Source organism: Lolium perenne, chromosome 6, assembly GCF_019359855.2.
Source record: "Lolium perenne isolate Kyuss_39 chromosome 6, Kyuss_2.0, whole genome shotgun sequence".
Lineage (NCBI taxonomy): Eukaryota > Viridiplantae > Streptophyta > Magnoliopsida > Poales > Poaceae > Lolium > Lolium perenne.
In genome coordinates this window covers 2436148-2461198 of record NC_067249.2, presented here as the reverse complement: position 1 = coordinate 2461198, position 25051 = coordinate 2436148, and the positions used below count along the sequence as shown (strand labels likewise).

At 47.9% G+C, this 25051-nt stretch overlaps 1 pseudogene; it reads right to left on the bottom strand.

Moving 5' to 3' along the window:
• Window positions 1-20159: 20159 nt before the first annotated feature.
• On the bottom strand, window positions 20160-23488 carry LOC139832037 (uncharacterized; annotated as a pseudogene).
• Between the last annotated feature and the right edge of the window lie 1563 nt (window positions 23489-25051).

Here is a 25051-nt window from a genome sequence, read left to right as displayed (position 1 = left end):
ATGTCACCTTGTCAAGAGAAAACCTCGGCTGTGAAGACTAAAAGAAATTGGCGGCAGGAAAAAATTATCAATTATTTCGAGCCTTTGATCAAATACAAGTTTTGGCCCAAATGCTCAGGGGCTACTTTGGAAAAAAGAAAAGTTCGAGTATGACAAAATAGAAATGGCGAGAGCCTATGATCAAACGCAAGCATTTGTTCATAGCCTCGGGGGCTACTCCCATCGGGAGCGCTGGTCGCGCACCCGATAGACATAAAAAGCTCGAGAGAGATTGATAATATAGCGGCATAAGATGTTGAGCCTACAACCAAGCACTAGTCCTTGGCTGTAGCCTCGGGGGCTACTCCCATCGGGAACGCTGTTCGCGTGCCCGATGAAATTATAAAAATATAGAGAGAAAAAAGAAGTGAGCATATTTCGAGTTATACAAATAACTCGAAACATACTCCCGTCGGGAGGACAATATAAGTCATCCGTTGACTCAATAAAATGTGCTATTTCAACAGCCGAAAAAGCACTCGACAATATATTCTCAGAGCGCCAAAGTTGCGAATAATCTCTGAATGCCGCAAAACTCTGCGAAGGTAAGACCCCAGATCCGTTCTGAGCGGCGTGGCACCGTCTCTGACATCGGTTTGCTACTTTTTTCCATATCAACAGATACGAAGAAAAATCCTAACGGACGCGTTAGGTACCCAATAAAACATGACTGGGACTCAACAGAATGGTAAGACCTTAAGCGGCACCTGTCGAAGTTTACACCAGTATCCCGAGATCATGTCCAGGGACGTGATCTTGAAGTAGGTTTTTGCGGATTGCCACTAGAGCAGTTAACTAGTACCTGATCCGTCAGATGAACTAGCCCCAACTACCATTATCCCTGTACAACATATAATTGCATATCCAAAGATATGTGATAAATTTGACAGTTATTGAATGACTATAAAGTTGGAGATTTTCCTTGATTCTTCGATTCAAGCAAAATCTCGGGGGCTACTGACATAGGCATCCCCAATGGGCCTGCCGAAGATGGTACCCGGGGTTTACTGAAGGCCCACGACTCGATGAATATGAAGATTCAGAAGCCCAAGTTAGTATTAAGGAAAGCTAGAGTTGTATTACGAAAAATATACTTGTAATCTTACGGGATGAGTTAGAAACCTTCCCGGACTCTGTAAACTGTATATTGTGAATCCCTCGGCTCCACCTCCTATATAAGGGGGAGTCGAGGGACAAAGAGAGGATCGATTCATTGTCTCACGCAACCCTAGTTTTCACATCGTCGAGTACTTTTCGGCTGAAACCTTCGAGATCTACTTGCCCTCCACTTCCGCTAAAACCCTAGTCTAGAATCCGTAGGCATTGACAAGTTAATCCCTTGTCAATGACCCTGGTGACGATGTTGAGGGCGAGAAACCCAGGAAGAGGGTTCCCGCCAAGGTGATGTGGTATGCTCCTATAATACCACGGTTGAAACGTCTGTTCAGGAACAAAGAGCATGCCAAGTTGTTGCGATGGCACAAAGAGGACCGTAAGTCGGATGGGGAGTTGAGACACCCCTCTGATGGAACGCAATGGAGAAAGATCGACAGAGAGTTCAAAGATTTTGCAGCTGACGCAAGGAACATAAGATTTGGTCTAAGTACAGATGGCATGAATCCTTTTGGCGAGCAGAGCTCCAGCCATAGCACCTGGCCCGTGACTCTATGCATCTACAACCTTCCTCCTTGGTTGTGCATGAAGCGGAAGTTCATTATGATGCCAGTGGATTTAAACAATCTTGGTTACCTTGACGAACCATTCGTCCTAGCCAAAGATGTCGCTCAGGTTTTCTATGTGAAGGACATGAGTAGCAAACCGAGGAAACGGAAAGATAAGAAAACGATCAGTACATCATGCGATGATCCAAAGCGCCACATTGTTCTTTCAGGGAAAAGAAACATCGTGGGAGTGGAGGACAAGACAGACATATCAGAAGATTATAATATGTTTGGTGAAATTCCGCCCTTCAAAGTGAACACTGACCCAAGCATTAAGTTAAATGATGAGGATGCTCCATGGATACGGCACAATCGTAAGCAAGCAGGGACACAAGGGAAGAAATGATGTGTAATAATTTATTGTACCAAACTTTGTTGAATGGATCATGTGAATTATATTATCTGTGATGTGTTTGGGGTCCATTTTCGAATGATTCGATTGATTCGAGATACCACTGATGATACATGAAATTTGAACTAGAACCAATGATGCGAAGGACATGCCTAGACCTAGGAGTACATCTTGGAATGTTGGAGTGATTTAGTCATACTCCTGCCTAGGCGTATAATATGCATACTCGTAGTCTTCATAGTCGCCGCCGTTGTACTGGTAATCGTCGCCTTCTAAGTTGCCGCCGTCATCATCGCTACCGTCATCGCTGTCGTCAGGCGGCGCTCGTGGCTCGAACTGAGGGTAGCGCAGGCGGGAGATATCGCCGGCCATGATGTAGTCCGTGACGCTCTGTAGAGTCTGGCCGTACCACCATAGCCGACGGCCGGCCTCGTGGAAGTTCCCAGGAGGCAGACCGTCCTCCTCATACCTGGCGAGCGCCCTCTCACGCCGATTGATGAAGAAGGCGTCCCAAGTATGCTGGTTATCGGGATGCCAGCGGGGATTCATCCGCTGCTCCGGTGTGAGGTCGAGGTAGTAGTGGTTCGTGATGGCCGCCCGGCGCGCAGTACCCTGAGGGACGGGAGGGACCGGCATGCCTCCGGCACTTAGGCTCCAGCCGGCGGGGACGCGGTAGCCTGGTGGGCAAGGGTAGTTCGAGGCGCAAAGCTCCTCCACCTGCTGGTAGGTTAGAGTGGGTACGGTGGAAGCCATGAGAGAGTGATGAGAGATTGTAGAGATGTGATAATGCTGGCCAAGCCGGGCTACATATATGTAGTGAGAAATTGCGGGAAAAATGGGAGCGGGAAGACAGGAGGCGGGAAGAAAGTGGCGGGAAAATAGAGGCGGGAAGAACTGGCGGGAAGAGGGGCGCGGGAAGACAGAGGCAGCCGGGAAGAACTTGTGGGAAGCGAGGGGCGGAAAGACAGGAGGCGGAAAGACAGAGGCGGGAAGACAGATGAGGGAAGAAATTGGATTTTTTCTGAATTTTTTGATAAATTATTTCTATTTTTAAGAGTTTGAAATGAATTAGTTTTATTTTTCTGAATTTTTTGATATATTATTTGTATTTTTAACATTTTGAAATGAATTAGTTTTATTTTTCTGAATTTTTTGATATATTATTTGTATTTTTAACATTTAGAAATGAATTAGTTTTATTTTTCTGAATTTTTTGATATATTATTTGTATTTTTAACATTTAGAAATGAATTAGTTTTATTTTTCTGAATTTTTTGATATATTATTTGTATTTTTAACATTTAGAAATGAAAAGAATTTTGAAAAAGACCTTTAGTCGCGGTTGGCCTCGCCAACCGCGACTAAAGGGTCTTTCCGCGGGAACCGCTGGAATTCGGGCGAAAACACCTTTAGTCGCGGTTGGTGTGGCCAACCGCGACTAAAGGGTACCCTAAAGGCTCGTCGCTATAAATTTCGCGCGGGGCGCCTGGCGCGTGTCATTTCTTCTTCCTCTCGAAACCGCCGACGCCCGAGCTCATCCTCAGACGCCGACGCCTCGTTGCCCAACGCCGCCGGACGACGCTGCCGCGCCGCCTCTCGCCGCGTTGCCTCGCCGTCTCTCGCCGCGCCACCTCGCCGTGTACATCGTCATCTCTCGCCGTCTCTCGCGCGCGAAGCCCTCACCGTTCCCAACGACCGCCGCCGCACGCGCCGCCGCCGCCACACGCGCCGCGCCAGTACGGGCCGGAGAGAGATCGAGGAAGGAGAGAGGCCGGCCGGAGAGAGATCGCGCACGGGAGAGGCCGGCCGGGCCACAGCACAGAGAGAGGGAGGAAGGAGAGAGGCCGGCCGGAATTTTTTTCTTTTTTTTTTGTTTTTTTTGTTCTTTTTAATTTTAACTACTTAATAAAAAAAAATTAATTATAAGGATCATTTTTATAAGGATCATTTTTGCAAAAGGAAATATGTGCAATAAAATTAATTCCATGTGAAAATACTCAAATCATCATATTTGAATTTTTGCAAAAGGCCTCGCCGTCGTCGCCGCGCTCGCCGTCGTCCCTCGCGCTCGCCGTCGCCGCCCTCGTCGCCCCCTCCGTATACGGGCGGTGTTTTTTGGATCGAGAGAGGGTGGCGAGGGAGGCCCCTATGTGTGTTGTCCTCGGCACCGCCACCGCCCTTTCGCCACCACCGCCCCCCTTTCGCCACTGCCACCGCCCCCCTTCCGCCGCCCCCCTTTCGCCACCGCCACCCCCCTTTCGCCACCGCCACCGCCCCCCTTCCGCTGCCCCCCTTTTGCCACCGCCACCGCCCCCTTCTTTACTTACTTAATTAGTTTTTACTACATGTTTTCAGGCCTGACATATGGCGGATGATAGAGCTGACCCGATTATGAAACACTATGATCCGGATGCTGAAGAACATATAATGGGCATCATAAATGGCGATGTTCCTTATGTGCCGGCCGAAGAAGATGAAGAAGAGGATGTCTCTTCTTATCTGAACCTTGACGGTGAAGATGAAGGTCGTCAACGAGGTGATGAAGAAAGAACGGACATTGTTGATGGAGGTCAACCGTCGACAAACGACGATCTTGAATTGCAAGTAGCAACCACCTCCGGCGAGGTATATATATACATTGAGCCTCTGGTGATACAAACTTACTGATTTGAATAAATATGTATTAACGCACGCGACTCTATTTCTTTTTTTAGCCCTCGGCCAGATCGTCGAAAAAATCGAGTACGACAAAGCGTGGCAAAACCAAGACGATGAAACAAGGAGAAACATATACCATCGATGTTGTCAGTGCAACCGGCAGGCCGCTGGAGCCCCAAAAGCACTACACAAAGTTTATCAACCAATGCGGAGTCGTTGTTAGAGACAACGTCCCGATCACCGTCCAGGAATGGAATGAGCCAAAGAAGGCACGTCTTGGTTTCAGTTTTGTCGACAAGAGAACGAAAAAGGATTGCTGGAGAAAGCTTATGGAACATTTCATTCTACCTCCGGAATTCAACAAACGCGATGAATTCGGTAACGAGATTCCGGGTGGACGTGAGAGGAGGAGGCTAGTCAAAGAGTTCGCTCTTCAGAAGATGGCCGAAGCATTCCGGAACTACAAGAAAAATTTAGCCCGTGACTATGTCAACCAGAACAAGACTCCGGATTTCAATGGACAATATGAGAAACTGAAAGATGATTGGCCAGAATTTGTGTTGCAAAAGAAATCGGAGCATTTCAAGGAAATATCGAAAAAAATAAGGAAAATGCGGCTAAGAAAGAGTACAATCATATTATGGGGCCAGGAGGATACCGCCTTTCGGAGCCTAAGTGGGAGAAGATGGAGAACGACCTGAGGGTGCGAGGAATCCCTCTAGGTACAGAGGGATGGGACCCAAGGGCCAAAAGCTGGTGGTACGGGCATGGGGGATCGCTAGACCCGGAGACAGGGATGTGTGTTCACCGGAAGAAAGCGTTTAAACCCACCCAAGCCCTTATTGACGCAATGACCCAAGCTCAAGAGGGGAAGATCAAGTTCAACAGAGAGAACGACGCGCTGACACTTGCCCTCGGGAATCCTGAACACCCAGGACATGTACGAGGCAAAGGCTTCATTCCGCGGAAAGTAGGGTTTTCCCAGGACAATGACCCGTACGGTTACAGAAGCCGTAAGAGAAAGACGGATCGGGATGCAGATCTTGTGGGGCACTTGGCATCGGAACTCCATGAGGTGAAGCAGATGGTGTATCAACTAGTAAAAGAAAGATCGGCTGCAGGGCCGCATGAAGATCTCGGAAGCCAGCAGCGGAGAAGCAGCGTGGCTTCCACGGAAGCCCCGCCTGGTGCTAATGCACCCTTGCTGGCCCCGGCTGGTGCTAATGCACCCTTCACCTCGGCTGGTGCTAATGCACCGACGATCAAGATTCGTGCACCGGAGCCTCAATACCCCATGGATGATGTAAAGGAGATGAAAGAATGTGATCTGCATTATCCAGTGGGGAACATTTCCACGAAGGTAGCTACCGGCAGTGCTTTACCCTGTACACCTGGAGCACTCCACCACAACAACCCCATTGAAGATGGCTATGCTCGTGTCACGGTGGAAGACATAGTCCAAGGGTTTCAGGACCTGGAGATTGACTATGCTACACCCGAAGGGGAGAGAAGACTTGGAGATGGCAAGCGCCAGTTCATTCTATGGAAAAAGAAGTACATAGTGTTTCCAAGCGAGGCGCCAAGGCTAACAAGTCCACCCCCCTCCGGTGGTGGTGGTGGTGGCGGTGGTGGTGGTTCACCTACACCTCCTTCACGTCAGCCGACGCCGCCCCCAAATCCACAACCTCCGGCGGGTAAGCAGCCGCCGCCCCCCAGTCCTCCTCCGGTGGGTACGCCGCCCCCCAATCCACCTCCGGCGAAGAAGCAGAAGCAGGCGGACAGCAAGGCAACCCCCTCCTGGACTATTAACCCGGACCCTTATGTACCTAAGACCACAAAGGTACCGGAGCCATCACTGAAGCCTCTCCTCCCAAGGCCTTGGGAACTTAGTGAAGATGAAAACAACTTGGTAGCGGCTGGTCAGTATGAGAAATGGAAGGCGGATATGAAGGCGAAAAAAGAGCCTGAGCCCAAGCCAGTATTTACTGAGAAGGAAAAGAAGTGGGCTAAGTCATTTTTGACGACACCGTCCCAAGCCGAGAAGAATATACCTGACGACTATGGACGTGAACTTCGTAGGCAAGCAGAAATATTGAAGGAGAAGAAAGCCTTGGCGGAGAAGGAGAAGAAAACCTTGGAGGAGAAGAAAGAAGAAAGTAAAAAAAAGCGGGAAACAAGTTGCCTAGCTCGGGGAACAGAATAAACAATCGATCCCCCTGCTCATAGTGAAAGCCGCCGGTCCGGATGCTATGACATTGTCCTTCAGAGCCGATATGGATAAGGACTTTGAACTAATGGACCCCGCTATCATAGCAGCTGTGGCAGAACAGAGAATGACTGTAACGGGTGCCAAAGAAAAAGCGGCCGAGTTCGGTATGACTCTTCGTGCAGTGTTAGGCCTTGAGGATGTACCAATGAGTGAGGTAGCATTTACATATGTGCCGAATGGGCCTCTCGTCGAGCCTGCGCAGGAAGAGAGTCTACCAGCACAAATGGGAAATCTGCTACGTTGGTACAAGGGTTTCATAAAAAATAAGGACGGCAAAGAATATATTTATGCGGAAGTTAGACATGAGCATCACTTCAAACATTACTATGTAACAGTTCATATGAGTGAATTGTTCCAGCTGTTCAATCTGCGCGGGCTCGACAAATCTATCATCAGTTGCTACGTTCTGTAAGTGATTTATTTCTACCTCATCTCGTTCATTGTCTGCACTATATATATTGTCCTAACTATATTGTTGTGTACGCTATTATGCAGAATGAAGATTGGGGAATGCAGAAAAAGGAACATCCATGATGTTGGGTTCATTGACCCACATATCGTTAATGGATATGTGTTAGAAAGATTCCCCCACGACGTGGAGAAAGACCTGTGGGATTTTCTTACAAAGCAGCAACTCAAAAGTCAAATTCTATTTCCTTACCATTTTGGGTGAGTGTTTCTATCTTGAGCACATTCTCTTTTGTTTACTCCATGCATGGTATGTCTAATCGATGAGTTATGCATGACTATGCATGTAACGTGTCCGCAGGTTCCACTAGATTCTGCTAGTAACTGAATTTCACACCTCCAGAGTTCTCATCATGGACTCTCTGAATATGGATTCAAAACTTTGGGTCAACATGAGAAATATGCTGCAAAAGTAATTATTTTCAATCATTTGCGCTCTATATCGATCGGCCTCTTTCATTCATTTCCTAATATCAAGTAACTAATAACTCCCTTGTTCATTTAATTTTCTTTGCCCTTTAGGGTTTGGAGACGGTTCTCAGATGAAATGGTTGGTGAATTCAAACATGAGCTAGAATTTAGAAGGTTAGTTAATGTGGATATTCAGCCACCGGGGACCAATCTATGTGGATACTATGTTTGTGAGTTCATCCGGAGACACACCTCTGAGCGGAAGCCGTCGGATAGCAACGTGCGGAGGAATAACTTGCGGAAGACGCTTAGTCCAGAAGCTCGCTTCCGACCAATTCAAGAGGAATTAGCAGGATTTTTGATGAGGGATCGAAGTCCTCCATCTTAAAGGAGAACACTATTACGAGGACGAAGAACTTCTGATGCCGTAAATTGTGTATGGAAACTTGTTCGAAGTTGTATATGGTCATCCGAGATTGAATATATATTGTATATTCCGCTTGAATTCTTCTTGTTTCTAATTTCAAACTTGTTTGAAATTGTACATTCATATGCATGTATATAGTAGCGTGGAATATGTGTACTGAAACTTCTTCAAAATTAAAATAACACACAAAATAAAATATAAAAGAAATAAAACACTAAAAAGAAACCAGATTTATGGGGGGGGCTAAAACCCTAAACCCGCGGAGGCCTTTAGTCGCGGTTGGCCAGGCGAACCGCGACTAAAGGTCCTCCGCCCCGACGGACGCCTGGCGCCCACGTGGACGGGCCTTTAGTCGCGGTTGCTTACGAACCGCGACTAAAGGGGGGGGCCTTTAGTCGCGCTTAATTAGTCCCGGTTGCGCAACCGCGACTAATGGCAGTTGCGAACCGGGACTAAAGCCCGTTTTTCTACCAGTGCCAATAAAACACCACCAACCAGGAGGTTCCGTTGCAATGCCTTCAACAAGGAGTATGACGCCATAGGCGCTAAGCTTTCGCCCGGAACCACCACCAAATCAGTATCAGCCAGGAGGTTCCATTGCAACGCCTTTAGGAAGGAGTATGACGACAATGTCGCCATCATTGCTGAGCTTTCGCCGGGAACCACTCGCTGCATTCCTTGGCCGCCACCTTGGAGTCCAGGAAGTGGACGCGCCAAAATTAGTGCACCTGGAGCAGTGCTTGAGGGGGGCATCTGTGAGCACCGAAACACTCAGGAATTTGCAGAGCAGCCAGCCGAAGGCCACCGCGCTCGAGAGGAGCTCGACCGCAGGACCCGGATCTGACCTGCCCGCCGCAAGGCCACACGGACCCCAAGTGGGTTACAGGCCTCGAGCAAGGGTCGCTGGAACATGGCAGCGCGTGGTCCAGCGCTGGCGTGGAGCAGCCCCGTGCCAACTGCCAAGGCGGAGCGCTGACGGTGTGACGGGCAAGGGCACGGGCGGGCGGCATCGTCGAAGCTTGGGGAGCCCAGCATGGAGGTCCGAGGCGGATCCCGACTGAGCGCCGTCGGCCGGCGCGGAGGCCGTGGAGGCCGGACCGCACGGAGGGGCCAAGCTGCGGGCTGGATTGAGGTCGATTTGGGGGAGGGTAGGGTTCTGGGTGGTTGGTTGCTTGGGTTTTTGGGGGAAACGACCACAGGGAGCTCCCCCGCCGTCGTTGTCCACCGTGGGATGGCCTCCTCTAGCGGCAGCGAGGGCAGAGGGTGCGGAGAGGGGGTTCCTGGCGGCGGTGGGCGGGGGGCCCTCGGGGTCGCCTGTGAGCGACCCGGAGGCGGCTAGGGTTTCCGCCGACGGTCCAGAGGCAGACATAGTCAATAACCTGGATGATGCAATAACCTCATATAAATTCTGTGATCAGTTACCTGTCCTAGAAGAAGTTAAGCAAGAACACAACGAGCAGACGACAAAACATCAATTGATGTTGTGTGTTCTCTAGCATGCACCAAGCATGAGCACGAACAAATGTAGGAAATATTTTGCTATCCTTTACCTATCAAGAGTACAAAACCATGAACATGTCAATTCCGTGCAGTGTGTAGATTCAGCTGATGAGTATGTGGATTCACGTGGCAAAAACTATTTTTCATCAAACCATTTTACAATACCAAATTAGTGCTCAAATACGCGTGAAATGCTTCAGGAAGGGTTCGATTAGCTTGTAATATACGGACCAACAGATGCTGATTTCCCTGTGACACACTCAACTGCTGTTGTGGATGTATGCCAAAGATCAACAGGTTTTGGTATAGAAAGAAAAAAAAATACAGGTGGATGTATGCCAAGTACACTTTACCTGATCTGAGATGATACGCTTCGGTTAAAGGGTTGGACGAGATGATCAAATCCGTCCGGTGGCGGGGCTCGTCGTCTCCGGCTAAGAGAGGAGGACGGCGGAGTCGTGGTTCCCAACGTAACATAGGGAGCTCCCCTGGATTTGTGAGGACGGGGATCAGCCTCTGCGGCGGCGAGACCTTTCTCAAGATGAGAGAGAGGCGCCTGCGCGAGAGAAGATCAGGAGAGAGATGCGCCTGCGCGAGAGAAGTCCGTGCGCTCGTAACCTGACAGTTCCAGTGATACCGTCCTGATTGCTTTCCATGTAATGACAGTTCCGCCCCGGGCCCAGGAAATTTATTTTCTAGGGGAAGGTTGCTTTACTGGTTGTGCCAGATATTGGGCCCTTTTCGTTTCCAATGCTAGAAGCGACTCCTTGTGCGACCTGATCGATCGATAGGCAGTAGCTGATCGAGCGTTCCGCGTTACCGCCTAGTCAGTTCGTATGATCGTCTCCATCGGAAACAGACCGAACGAGGCCCTTCCGTGACTCTTTGGCATCTTCGTCAGTCAGTTTTTCCCGATCGGAAATAGAGAGTTGGGTCACGCCGGCAGAAAAATAAGTTTTGGGACCGTGGCTGGGCGACTGTTTTCGCGCCAGCGCTCCCCAATTGGCTATTGGGGGCCTTTGGGGAGGGCAGAGTGAAGATGCTCTTAGGTTATGCTCTAATTCTAGTTTTGGGGTAATTGATTTTATTGTTTTCAATGTGAACTAATTTCCAGTTAAGTGTTATTTAACTGACTTTGCCGGATAGATCAATGTCTGTTATGGAGATTTTTCAGTTTGTCAGAGAAGCAGATTGTTATTCTAATATTTACATTGCTTAGCGGATCTTATTTACTATGCATGTAAGTGTTGATAAGTGTTGCATCATCAGAAATAAGCTTTTTAAAGTTGAAATTGTTGAAGAACCATCTGAGATCCGTCATGTCCCAAGAGAGGTTAAATGGTTTGGCAACTCTATGTATCGAGAATTTTTGTTTTCAGGAGATTACACCAAATGAAACGTTCAGCTGGATATGGAAATCCAAGTGCGTGCCGAGGATGAAATTCTTTTGTTGGCTTCTTCTATCTGACAGACTAAATACGAAAAATATGATGAAGCGTGGGCAATATAAAATCGTTGGAAATAATTGTAATTGCTTGACCTGTTCTCAAGCAACTGAAGAGACGTTGGTACACCTTTTCTTCCACTACCCGTTTAGTGTCAATTGTTGGGTCACCCTTTGGTATCTTTTGGCCAACATCTACTGTTTATCTGGACATGATAGCACAAGCGAAGAGCGATTGGCAGAAGCCTATGTTTATGGAAGTTTTCATAACCTCTGCCTGGAGTATATGGAAAGAAAGAAAGAAAGAAACAGCGTGTGCTTTAATGGAATTGCTCCTGACCTAAACTCTTGAAAATCTAGGTTCAAGACAGACTTTCAGCTCCTGGTTCATAGAACTAAGAAAACCGTACATCCATTCATTAGTTCTGTAATAGAAGCCTTGTAATTTATCTTCTAGCAGCCATGTAATCTGTACATGCACCTTTGTGTGTCACTAGTAGAAAAACTCTCATCTATACCGGTTCGTAAGGGCCATTTGCACCGGTTTCTCAACCGGTATAAAAGATCCGGTACAAAAGCCCCCCCCCCCTTTCGTACCGGTTCCTTACGAACCGGTATTAATGGCGCCTCCACGTGGGCGCCCAGGAGAGCGCACGGCGACGGAGCTTATTACAAACCGGTACCAAAGGTTGTCTGCCGCGGTAGAGAAAATGCAGAAATCTCTGCCGCGGCAGAGAATTCAGGGTTTAGGGTTTTAGGAGGGGTTTAGGGGTATCGGAGCGTTTTGTATCACGTCGATGCACCAGAAACGCATTTGGGTTTACGTAGTACATGAAGATCAAGGTGATGCATATCAAGTTGGTGCATATAATATAACACACATGTAATTGCATAAGTAGTACTCTTCGATGCATATCAAGTCGATGCACCAGAATAAAGTAGTACATGCATGAAGATCGATCTTCATGCGTAGTGGTACTCTCCGAGGCATACTATCTATTACATGTACCATAGTGGTACACTCCGAGTCGAACTATATATACACAAAGCAATCGAGGAGCGGGAGAAGATCTTTATGCATAGTGGAACTCTCCGGATGGTGGTATGACTTCCCGAAGGAAAAATCCCGACAATTCCTCGCCAATTGCTTTGAAGCGCTCCTCGATTGAGATCTTCTCCCGCTTTCTTCTCAACTGTAAAAGAATAAGATACAAATGAATACATGAAACTCAGCACAACTTATGGTAACAAAATAAATTTGTGAATATTGTTTTCGTACCTCTTTATTTCTTTCATTATTCGTTCTCTCGCTGACAATTCTGTGGATGTACTCGCAAACGTAGTATCCACATAGATCAGTCCCCTGTGGTTGTTTCGCGCATTTCTGTACAAGAATATAATTCAGTCAAACAATAATCAAGTATGATAAAGGTGTGTGGACCTAGGTAACTACTACTTACTTTGTTCGCACGCCATATCAGCTTCGGTGCCCATTGAAAGGACTGATCTTCCTTGATGAAAGTTTCCCATACGCTGCCCGACAAAAGAAAATGCACAAAAGAGTTATCAATCAGTTGATATCAGGAAATTCACAAAAAAACCGATAAGAATTTGAATTACCTTTTGAGCATAAGAAAACAAGACTTGTATAGTATAGGCTCTTTGGTTAGTGAGTCAAAGACTTCAACTTCTCCTTCGTACATTTTAATGACGATAAGAATAAAGTGAAACCTACGCAAGTTTAAATATGTAGTGTCATATATATAAGTCATCAGTTAATATTTTAACATATGGTGAGCAAAATAGAATGTGTTATAAGAGAGTAACACTCACTGGAAGTTGTAAGGCCAAAGTATTATCTTTTTGTCACGTTGTCGCTTCAAAAACCTTAGCAAAGTCTCCGGTGTATCCCTGTTATAGAGAGGTTCTTCTATGGTCCTGACATGCATTGTGTTCAGGTCAATGAACCCAATGTCCGTGATTTCATCCCTTTTGCATTCGAGCATCTTCGATCTGCATAACATAGCGCACAAAAGATTATAATTTGCAGATAATGAAGGAGCTGAGCTAAAGACTTCTCAAATTATATAAATAAATCACTTACAGACAATAGCAACTGATGATAGATTTGTCGAGGGCCCGAAGATTGTATAACTGGAAAAGCTCGCAGAAGTCAACGCTCACAGAGTATTCTTGGAAGTAGTGCTCTTCCTTAACTCGCACCATGATAGTCTCGATCCCTCCCTTTGTGGCAAGTTGGTACCACGTATGCAAGTTACGCATTCTTGTTGGTAGCTTCCTGAGATTCTCGACCAAATCTTTCCCTTGAACATATTTATATTGTACTTCAGCTGAGGGGTAATCGGTGTATTGTCGAGAACTTTGAACGGCCTTCTCGTCATACACCACGAGATGGGGGGCCGATTGAACGGGTTGTTGTCCGAGCTGGTAGACTTGGTGTATCCCTTTTAACTCCTTGACACCCGATTGAACGGGTTTTGTCGCCTCGATCATGTTGTCATACGACCTTTCAATAGAACGCCTATAGTCAGATGGCGGCGATGGTCCAGGGTCATATAGATTCTCAATGGTACGCACAACTTTCACCGGATCTAGTGTCTTCTCAAAAGGTATCTCTGGCACTTTCGGTGCAAAAAAGGCTTTCAGCTCGGACTGAAAGGTTTCCCTGTTTTCCTCTTCACTTTTTTCCCAAGGTAACTTCTCAATGGGTGGCTGTGGTTTCTCCTTTCTAGATCTCTTCCTAGGCGGCGTACCGTTCTGCTTAACGGGCGCTGTCTTACACGGAGGATCTCGAGATGGTGGACTCACGCTGGGGTCCCTCTCAGGTAGGTGTGGACTTGGCTGCTCACGAGGACTGCTACCAGGAGGAGTCGATGACATTTGCTGCTCATGTGGAGGAGTCGGTGGCCTTTGCAAAAGGACGACGTACTTCTTCGGCCATAGGGCGAAACCGTGCTTGACATCGGCCAGTGTCCTCTCATCTTCACCTCTAGGAATATCAAGCTCCACTGTTTCAAAACCTGGAACAACTTCATCCACCCCGACACGAACACAACCAGGTGGAATGGGCATATGATGGTGCATTGCTCCATCTTCACTTGGGTACACATAGCCGACCGCCACCTTAACGGACGCGGTCCTGAATAACATCTGTAGCGCGCAATCTGTCTTCTCCGTGACATAATCCATGGGGTAGCTTCCTCCACATCCGTCAAGATGCGAGGAACCGACACTGCTTCTTCGCTGAGATGGGGCAGCATCGGCTTGTGGATCCTGTAGAAACATCGGCTGATCAGGTGCCCTTTGATTTTTCTCAAGCACCTCCACCCTAGTTAACAATTCTGTTAACATGTCGGCGTCCTTCTTCTTCTTTCGCGAACGGCTTCTATAAGTGTCAGCGCTCTCCGGCCACGCTTCCTTCATGGTGAGACCTGGGCAAGCTCGTACCCGTCCAACGTGTTCAGGGTTCCCCAGAGCGAGTGTTAGCTCGTCATTCTCTCTATCGGGAATGTACTCTCCCTTTCTGACCTTTTCAATTGCATCTACAAGCTTCGGTACGATTGCCTCAATTTTTTCCTTCCATTTTCCCTGCGCAACGATCAGCCCTGTCTTTGGGTCCAGCCCTGCCCCATGCGCAAACAACCAGAACTTGGACCGTTCAGGCCAGTCCCATGTCTGTGGAGTGATTCCTGCATCCATCAGTTTATTTTCAAACGCTGTCCACTTCGGAATGGCAGTCTTGTAGCCACCTGACCCCAAATGATGCCAAAGTTTCTTCTTTGAAGCATTTTTCGTATTTGTGACCAATCGGGACACAAAAGTAGACGATTGCATATACGCCTTAAATGCGGGCCAGTGATCTTTTATCTTCACTAGATTATCATCGAATACTGGATCTTCATTCTTATATTTGTCCCATAAATTTTTCTTCCAGGTCTGGAATTGTATGGCCATCTTCTTCCATGTCCATTCCCTGACTTTATTCTTCTGGCCTTCCGTCATGTCTTCCGGTAGGCTGAATCGTGTCAGTAGACTGTCCCAAAGAAATTTTTTCATCGTCTCGCTGACATAACTAGCTTCAGTCCCTGCTTTCTTCGGCTTATTCCACTCTTGAATGCTGATCGGTACATGGTCCCTAACAAGAACTCCGGCTTGATTTGTAAATTTGCGGCAGTACTCTTTGGGATGCTCCGGTTCACCATTAGCCTTAAATGCCGTGAGGGCTAACCTGCCCTCGCCCTTTAACACTCTCGTCGGGCCTCGTTTTGTTTGAACAGACTTGCTCAATGATGCAGAAGGCTAAAAGAAAAATTATTCGTTAATAAGTGCAATACAAATAAATGAATGCATCTAGGGATCGATGAACATAGACTAATTGATACATAAATATACACCTCGCCCGAGTTTGTTATGGACACTTCGTTGTCTCTTCTAACTTGTTCAGACTCAAGTCCCTCGCCGAAATCATTCAGAAAGTCTTGGAACTCGTTCTCATCTCCATCGGGTTCCGTACCACAGGCACTCTCATAGATCAATTTCTGCACCGCTTCTTCCCCCTCCTCATCTCGGACGAAGGTGCCGTCCGCCATACCTCAATGTCACTACAAAATTAAAAAAGCAATTATATTTCATGATCATATAACAGATTGCTAGATGGATAACAATTGAAATGAAGAAAGCAAAAAACTCTAACCCTAACACTCGGCGCTCCTCCTCTCGCTCTTCTCTCTATGTCGCGGCGGCACCACCACGGACTCCTCCTCTCGCTCTTCTCTCTTTTTCTCGACCCTAACCCTAACACTCGGCGCTCTTCCTCTCGCTCTTCTCTCTTTTTCTCGACCCTAACCCTAACACTCAGCGCTCCTCCTCTCGCTCTTCTCTCTATTGATGTAATTTTTGTTTTATGTAATTTAAATGAAAGAAAAATAAACCGAAAAGGGCTAGTGCTAAAAGATCTGTTGATGCATGCAAGGGAAAGCTTCAAAGTTACCCATTGAAAACTTGATTTTTTCTCCGCCTAAAATTTTAAAATATGATTAATAATCAAAATCCCCATTTGAAATTTGAACTTCATCAAAATTGGAAACTAAGTTTGTCATTGTGTTCTACTACAGTTTTTTGAGACCATATGTGGACGTATCGACAAGGGCTCCGCCGCCATGGCCAACGAGATCAAGGCGGATCTCGAGGGCAGCGACGTCGCCGCCAAGGTGGAGGCCATGAAGCGCGCCGTCATGCTCCTCCTCAACGGCGAGACCCTGCCCACCCCTGCCAGAGCCAAGTGCATTCTGCATTCTACAGCGTGTGTGTACATCAGGAACACCTGTTAGTCTAAGAACAACAACAACACTACAATAGGACTGTAGGAGTACTACTGCAATCTCATCTCTCCCGACGCGCATGCAGTCATGTGCCACGCGCGGGGCTTGAGAAAGGCGAGGGGAATTGGCAGCTCGCCGGGATCCGGCGAAATCACGCAGCCTCTGTCTTTCTCGCCTGCACACTGTACCGGTCCGCGGCCGCGCAGCTCCGTGTTGGCATGCATCGCCCATCGGAGAAGACCTCACGAGCTTCACCCGCCGGACGTTCACCTTGGACGCGCACGACATCCAGCGCCTCAAGCAGCGCATCGTCCAACTCGGCGAAGCCCACGGCACGCCCCTGCCTCGTCCGCCATCCGCCTTCGCCGCCATTGTGGCGCTGGCATGGACGTGCTTCGCCCGCTGCAAGCCATTCGCCGCCGCCGACGATCTGCTGCTCTTCTTCTTCGCCGACACCCGCGACCGCCTCGACCCTCCCGTCGACACGGGCTACATAGGCGTGTGCCTCACCGGGTGCATGGCGATGCTCCCCGCGGCCAAGCTCCACAGTGAGCGCGCTCTGGCTGCCGCAACGCCGGCGGGGCTGCGCGTGGGGCCGCCGCCGCCGGAGGGGATAACCCACCCAACAAGTGGGGCCGCCGCACATACGCCGGCGAGGACGGAGGTGCCGAGACCGCCCATTCAACGCCGTCCTCTCCCTCATCGCTGCATTCCGTCGAGCACTTGGTATGCGGTGTCGAGCGGTGGTGGGCGGCGGCGTGTGGCGCGGACGACCGGACTCCATGCGGTGTCGGGTGGCGCGCGCGGTGTTGCGCGTAGCGGCGGCCGCCACGGTCTCGCGGTGGCGACGCATCGGCGGCCGGCGACAGTGCCAGAGAAGGGGAGGGAGGCGATGGTCGGGCCGGCGGCGCACATACCTGCAGACGGCGCGGAGAGGAGCGGCGCCGTGGACGAAGGTGATGGCGACGGTGACGGCCTGCACGGCGTGGCGCGGTCGACGGCGACAGCGTGGACGACGGCGACGGCGAGCTAGCGGCCGGAGCTTCGTCTTCGCGCGCGTCGTTTGCGGATTTGGGGACGGCGACAGTGAGAACGATTTGGGGATTTTGCCCGCGGCCAAGTGTGAAATCGAGCCGAACCCCCCTTTGGTACCGGTTGGTACCACCAACCGGTACGAAAGACCTTTCGTACCGGTTGGTGGTACCAACCGGTACCAAAGGTTTTTTTGGTTTTTGTTTTTTCTTTTACTGTTTTCTTATCTTTTGCTGTTTCTTTTGTTGTTTCTTTTTCTTTTCTTTTTCTTTTCTGTTTCTTTTCATTTCTTTTCCTGTTTCGTTTTCTTTTATTTTCTATTTCTTTTCTATTTATTTTTTCTATTGCTTTTCTATTTCTTTTCTATTTATTTTTTCTATTGCTCTTCTTTTTCTTTTCTTTTCTATTTCTTTTCTATTTATTTTTTCTATTGCTTTTCTTTTTCTTTTCTTTTCTATTTCTTTTTTCTTTTTCTTTTCCTTTTCATTTCTATTTGTTTTCTATTTCTTCTCTTTACTCCCGCCACGACGCCGTCCGCGCGGGAAAGTTTCCCGCGCGACGCCGTCCGCGCGGGAAAGTTTCCCGCCCCGACGTCGCGCGGGAAACTTTCCCGACACGACGCCGCGCGTGGGAGAAAAAAGGCGGGAAAGAAAGGGGCGGGAATAAAATTTTATTACGATTGAACTCGAATTAAAAGTACATAGCTCAACTGAAAATTAAGATACATGGCCAGATTTGACTGTTGGAGTCATTCAGTCATACTCGTGCCTAGCCCTATAGTACTCGCCATTGTAGTCGTCGTAGTCACCGTCATCATCATCGCTGGCATCGGGGTCGCGGTAGTCGAACCTCGGCGGGAGAGCACGAGTGGGCTGGGACTGAGGGTAGCGCAGGCGGGGACCACGGTAGGCCATGACGCCCTGGAGAGTCCGGCCGCGCCACCACAGCCGACGGCCGGCCTCGTTGAAGTTCGAAGGAGGCGGGCCGCCCTCCTCGTACCTGGCAAGCGCCCTCTCACGCCGATTGATGAAGAAGCTTTCCCAAGTCGGGCTGTAGTCGGGATGCCACTGGGGATTCCTCCGCTGCTCTGGCGTGAGCTCGAAGTAGTAGTGGTTCGTGATGGCCATCTCGCGCGCCACACCTAGAGGGACTGGAGGGACCGGTACGCCTCCGACGCTTAGCAACCAGCCGATCGGGACGCGGTACCCCGGCGGGCAGGGGTAGTTCGAGGCGCAAAGCGCCTCCGCCTCCCGGGGGGTTAGAGATACGATGGAAGCCATGGGAGAGAATGATGAGGTTTGCAGATATGAGTCTAGATGTGATATGTAAATGGAGGCCAAGCCTACATATATATAGTGAAAAAATGGCGGGAAGACAGAGGCAGGAACCGGTGGAAAGCGCGGGAAGAAAATAGGCGGGAACGCAATGGCGCGGCAAACCTTTAGTACCGGCTGGTGGGTGCAACCGGTACTAAAGGTGGTTTTTCTGTCATGTAACAAAACTGTCGGTGGGATAAGGACGCGTGGGTAACCTTTAGTACCGGCTGGTGGGTGCAACCGGTACTAAAGGTGATTTTTTTGTCATGTAACAAAACTGTCGGTGGGATAAGGACGCGTGGGTAACCTTTAGTACCGGCTGGTGGGTGCAACCGGTACTAAAGCTGTCGGCAGGATAAGGACGCCCTGCTCGATGAGATAAAGCATGTAGCGCACGACGCCCTGTCGGAGGAAGAAGACAATGTAGAAGCGGCACCGTGCCTATAAAAGGAGCATCGATGCGCCATGGCAAGCAACTCAACAAGCCAACATGGATGGAGAGTTTCATCACCATGGATGGAGGAAAGGGTTGGGAAATCTCCCGTGGCGGAACTTGTCGAAGATGCCCTTGGTGCACACGCCCTATGGCATCTTCGGAAGTTCCGCCTCGGAAAAATTTCCCTGCAAGCCCGTCAAAGACTCCATCTCCTCTAACAATGTTGGGGAAAGGGCTGGGAAATCTCCCGTGGCGGAACTTGTCGAAGATGCCCTTGGTGCACACGCCCTATGGCATCTTCGGAAGTTCCGCCACGGAAAAATTTCCCTGCAAGCCCGTCAAAGACTCCATCTCCTCTAACAATGTTGGGGAAAGGGTTGGGAAATCTCCCGTGGCGGAACTTGTCGAAGATGCCCTTGGTGCACACGCCCTATGGCATCTTCGGAAGTTCCGCCTCGGAAAAATTTCCCTGCAAGCCCGTCAAAGACTCCATCTCCTCTAACAATGTTGGGGAAAGGGTTGGGAAATCTCCCGTGGCGGAACTTCTCGAATATGCCCTTGGTGCACATGCCCTATATATGGCATATTCGGAAGTTCCGCCTCGGAAAAATTTCCCTGCAAGCCCGTGAAAGCTACTTAACTAGTAAAACAAGCCAACCATCTCCATTGTTAATATCTTACATACAGTAACATCATTACACAAAAGTGATTTCCATATTGAGATACACAAGTTATGATCCCTATCTAGCTAGTCTTCTGAGTTTTCTTCGTCTGTTTACCTTTCTTCTGACTGCGACGCAACCATGGACAATCTTCATTGTTTAAGATGATGCTTGGGTCATTTTTTACCTTGAAGGGTGGAATATCATCAAACTTATTATAATCTTCTAACATGTCTGTCTTGTCCTCTACTCCCACGATGTTTCTTTTTCCTGAAAGAACTATGTGCCGCTTTCGCTCATTGTATGATGTGTCCTCTTGCCTTTCTTTTCTTTTTTTCGGTTTGCTAGACATGTCCTTCACATAAAAAACCTGAGCCACTTCACTGGCTAGGACGAATGGTTCGGTGTCGTACCCTAGATTCTTGAAATCCACTGTAGTCATTCCGTACTGCGGGTCTACCTGTACCCCGTCTTTCAGGTTGAACCATTTGCACCGGAACAAAGGGACCTTGAAATTATGTCCATAGTCAAGTTCCCATATCTCCTCTATGTACCCATAATATGTGACCTTGTTCCCATTGCCATCTTCTGCATCAAAGCGGACACCACTGTTTTGGTTGGTGCTCTTTTTGTCTTGGGCGAAAGTGTAAAATGTGTTCCCATTAATCTCGTACCCTTGAAAAGTCGATATAGTAGAAGATGGTTGCTTGGCCAACAAGTACAGCTGCTCGTCATCGGTGACATTCATGAGACGTGTTTGCAACCAACCGCCGAAAGTCTTCATGTGTTCTCCATCAATCCAATCTTCACGTTGCTCCGGGTATTTAGAGCGTAAGATATCCTTGTGTTCCTCTTTGTACGGAGCCACCAAGATGGAATTATGTAGAACTGTGTAGTGTGCTTGAGTGAAAGAATGTCCGTCCATACACGTTGCTTTCTTTCCTAGCGTGCCTTTTCCACGCAGTCTCCCCTCATAGCGCGATTCAGGAACACCGATCGGCTTAAGGTCAGGAATAAGTCAACACAAAACTCAATGACCTCCTCTGTTCCATAGCCCTTGGAGATGCTTCCTTCTGGCCTAGCACGGTTATGAACGTACTTCTTTAAGACTCCCATGAATCTCTCAAAGGGGAACATGTTGTGTAGAAATACAGGACCGAGAACGCCAATCTCTTCGACCAGGTGAACTAGGAGATGTGTCATAATATTGAAGAAGGATGGTGGGAACACCAACTCGAAGCTGACTAGACATTGGACCACATCCTTCTGTAAATTTTGTAGAGTAAGTGGATTGATCACCTTCTGAGAAATTGCATTGAGGAACGCACATAGCTTCACAATGGGTACTCGAACATTTTCCGGCAGAAGCCCCCTCAATGCAATCGGAAGTAATTGTGTCATAATCACGTGGCAGTCATGAGACTTTAGGTTTTGAAACTTTTTCTCTGACATGTTTATTATTCCCTTTATATTCGACGAGAAGCCAGACGGGACCTTGATGCTACTCAGGACTTCAAAAAAGATCTCCTTCTCCTCTTTCGTAAGAGCGTAGCTGGCAGGACCTTGATACTTCTCTGGATTTAGGTTGTTTCTTTCGTGGATATTTTGCTGGTCCTGCCGTGCATCCGGTGTATCTTTTGTCTTCCCATACACGCCTAAGAAGTTTAGCAGGTTCACGCAAAGATTTTTCGTCACGTGCATCACGTCGATTGCAGAGTGAACCTCTAAGAATTTCCAGTAGGGTAGCTCCCAAAATATCGACTTCTTCTTCCACATGGGTACGTGTCCGTCAACATCATGTGGAACAGATTGTCCGCCGGGACCCTTTCCAAAGATCACTTTTAAATCCTTGACCATATCATATATAACTTCCCCAGTAGGGTGGGTAGGCTTCGTTCGGTTATCTGCCTCACTTCCGAAATGCTTTCCTCTCTTTCTTACGTGATGTTGTTTTGGAAGAAATCGACGATGCCCCAGGTACACATTCTTGTTTCCCAAATATATAGTGTCAGTCTCACCTAAACAGTGTGTGCATGCATTGTATCCCTTGTTTGACTGCCCTGAAATGTTACTAAGAGCAGGCCAATCATTGATGGTTACAAACAACAATGCCCGTAGGTTAAATTCCTTTTGTTCGTGCTCATCCCACACAGGTACACCTTCGTCACGCCACAACCGTAAAAGTTCTTCAACCAATGGCCTCAGGTACACATCAATGTCGTTGCCGGGTTGCCTCGGGCCCTGGATGAGCACTGGCATCATAATGAACTTCCGCTTCATGCACAACCAAGGAGGAAGGTTATAGATACATAGAGTCACTGGCCAGGTGCTATGACTGGAGCTCTGCTCACCGAAAGGATTAAAGCCATCTGTACTTAGACCAAATCTTAAGTTCCTTGCGTCATCTGAAAATGACTTGAATTCTCTGTCGATTTTTCTCCACTGCGACCCGTCAGCGGGGTGTCTCAGCATCACATCTTTCTTACGGTCCTCTTTGTGCCATCGCAACAACTTGGCATGCTCTTTGTTTTGGAACAAACGTTTCAACCGTGGTATTATAGGAGCATACCACATCACCTTCGCAGGAACCCTCTTCCTGGGGTTGGACTCGCCCTCAACATCGCCAGGGTCATCTCGCATGATCTTATACCTCAATGCACTATATACCGGGCATGCATTCAAATTCTCGTACTCCCCGCGGTAGAGGATGCAGTCATTGATGCATGCATGTATCTTCTGCACCTCTAATCCTAGAGGGCAGACAACCTTCTTTGCTTCGTACGTACTAGAGGGCAATACGTTCTCCCCTGGAAGCATCTTCTTTATTATTTTCAGCAACTTTTCAAACCCCTTGTCAGAAGTACCATTCTCTGCCTTCCATTGCAGCAATTCCAGCGTGGTACCCAGCTTTTTCTGGCCATCTTTGCAATTTGGGTACAACAGTGTCTTGTGATCCTCTAACATTTTCTCCAACTTCAACCTCTCCTTTTCACTTCCGCTGCTTATCTTCGCATCAAGAATGGCCCGACCCAAATCGTCATCGGGGTCATCAAAAATCGGCTCATCAAAAATGGGCTCTTCTTCAGCTTCGTCTTCCCCCATTCTACTATCACCGTCTTCAGTGAACATAGGATAGTTGTCACTATCCTCTTCTTCTTCGTTGTCTTCCAATATAACCCCTCTTTCTCCGTGCTTGGTCCAACAATTATAGCTGGGCATGAAACCGTTCTGCAGCAGGTGGACGTGAATGGTCTTTGAGGTAGAGTAATTTATCGTATTCTTACAGGAACTACATGGACAATAGATGAAACCATTCGACTGCCTATTTGCCTCAGCCACGTTGAGAAAATAATGCATGCCATTAATGAAGTCGGGATGGCACCGGTCACCGTACATCCATTGTCGACTCATCTGCATTTTATATGTATATCAAAAATCATTAATTACACAACATCGTGGATATATGAGCGAACAACTTAATTAATATTCAAGTTCATCACATAAAACTAAGTTTTTTTATAAAAAAGAAGAGGCTCACCGAGGTTGTACGGTGCCGGCTAGGGGACGACGCTGGCGATCGACGACGGTGAGGACGGGGATGATACTAATTAAAACCTACAAAATATACCATAATTTCAGCTTAAATTGATTATAAAAAAAGTAAAATCCCTAACTTAGGCATTTCATCGAACACCTTGCTAGCACTAGAAAAATAGTACGAGTTAAAACTACCAAAGAAATATGCGAAATTAGGAACGCCGGAAGAAAGGATGATATTGCTAACACTTGGATAGATGTAACCCTTAATCTTGTTAAAATGGTGGAGAAAAAATAGAGGTTTGTTGGAGTGTGAGAGGTGCAAAGAAATTTTGTGTGAGAGAAAGAAGAGAAAAATGAGATGAAGCACCAGCCAGGGACGGGCTGGCGACTGGTGATATAGGGGGCACCCTTTGGTACCGGTTCGTGTTACGAACCGGTACCAAAGGTCCAGCCCGGGCCCCACCACGCGTCCGAATTTTGGCCGAAGACCTTTCGTACCGGTTCCTAACACGAACCGGTACGAAAGCCCCTCACGAACCGGAGCCAGAGCTCCTCGCCCGCCTGAGCCCCTAAACCGGTGCAGATGACCCCATTAGTACCGGTTCGTAAGGGAACCGGTACTAATGGCTTAGATGGATGCCCCATTTTCCACTAGTGTGTGTTTTAATATAGAAAAGCGGTATGAGCCTTTCCTAGCTACTGCTCAAGGTTCAAAAAAAAAAAAAAACTCTATGTATCGAGAAGAAGCTCTTGAATGAGATGATATTGATTTCATCATCACTAACTTTGCATCTAGGAACGTAAGGAGAAAATTTTAAGGTAAGATTTATACGTTATTTGATACAAGTATTGTTATGCATACACTTAAAGTCTTTACTGGTAGCATTTAATAGACATATATTAAAAACAAAATTGTGTATACTAAGGGGTCCTAAATTTTAATTTCGCTCTAGGCCCCTGAAACCTCAGGAACGGCCCTGCCAGCGGCACGCGTGCTAGTGGGCCGTTGATTGTCCGGTTGTTATCGCGGGAACCGAGATTGCAGCAGAGTAGCGGATTCAAAACAAGTTAAAGCGACAAGCGGGCTTGGATGAGTGTGGGATGGATACACCGAGCAGATGCAGAACTCTTCAACGCTAGCGCAGGATCATGCATTCGTCTGGTGGCGTGAGATTTACATGATGACATAGTGGGAGTATTATGTCTGTATCGACTAGGCGACTGACCGATTTTAAGGGGTATAGATGCTGGCGGTTCACTCTCACGGTGACATGGAGCACAAACTGAAAGTAAAACAAACATACATGACGCTGGTCACACCCATCGATCGCCCCATGGAATAATGCAAATTGTGAATGAATATCAAAGTAGACGTAGGAGACAGATACCTATGTTGATTTAGTGGCGCGAATTTTTATTTGATGGCATATCCTG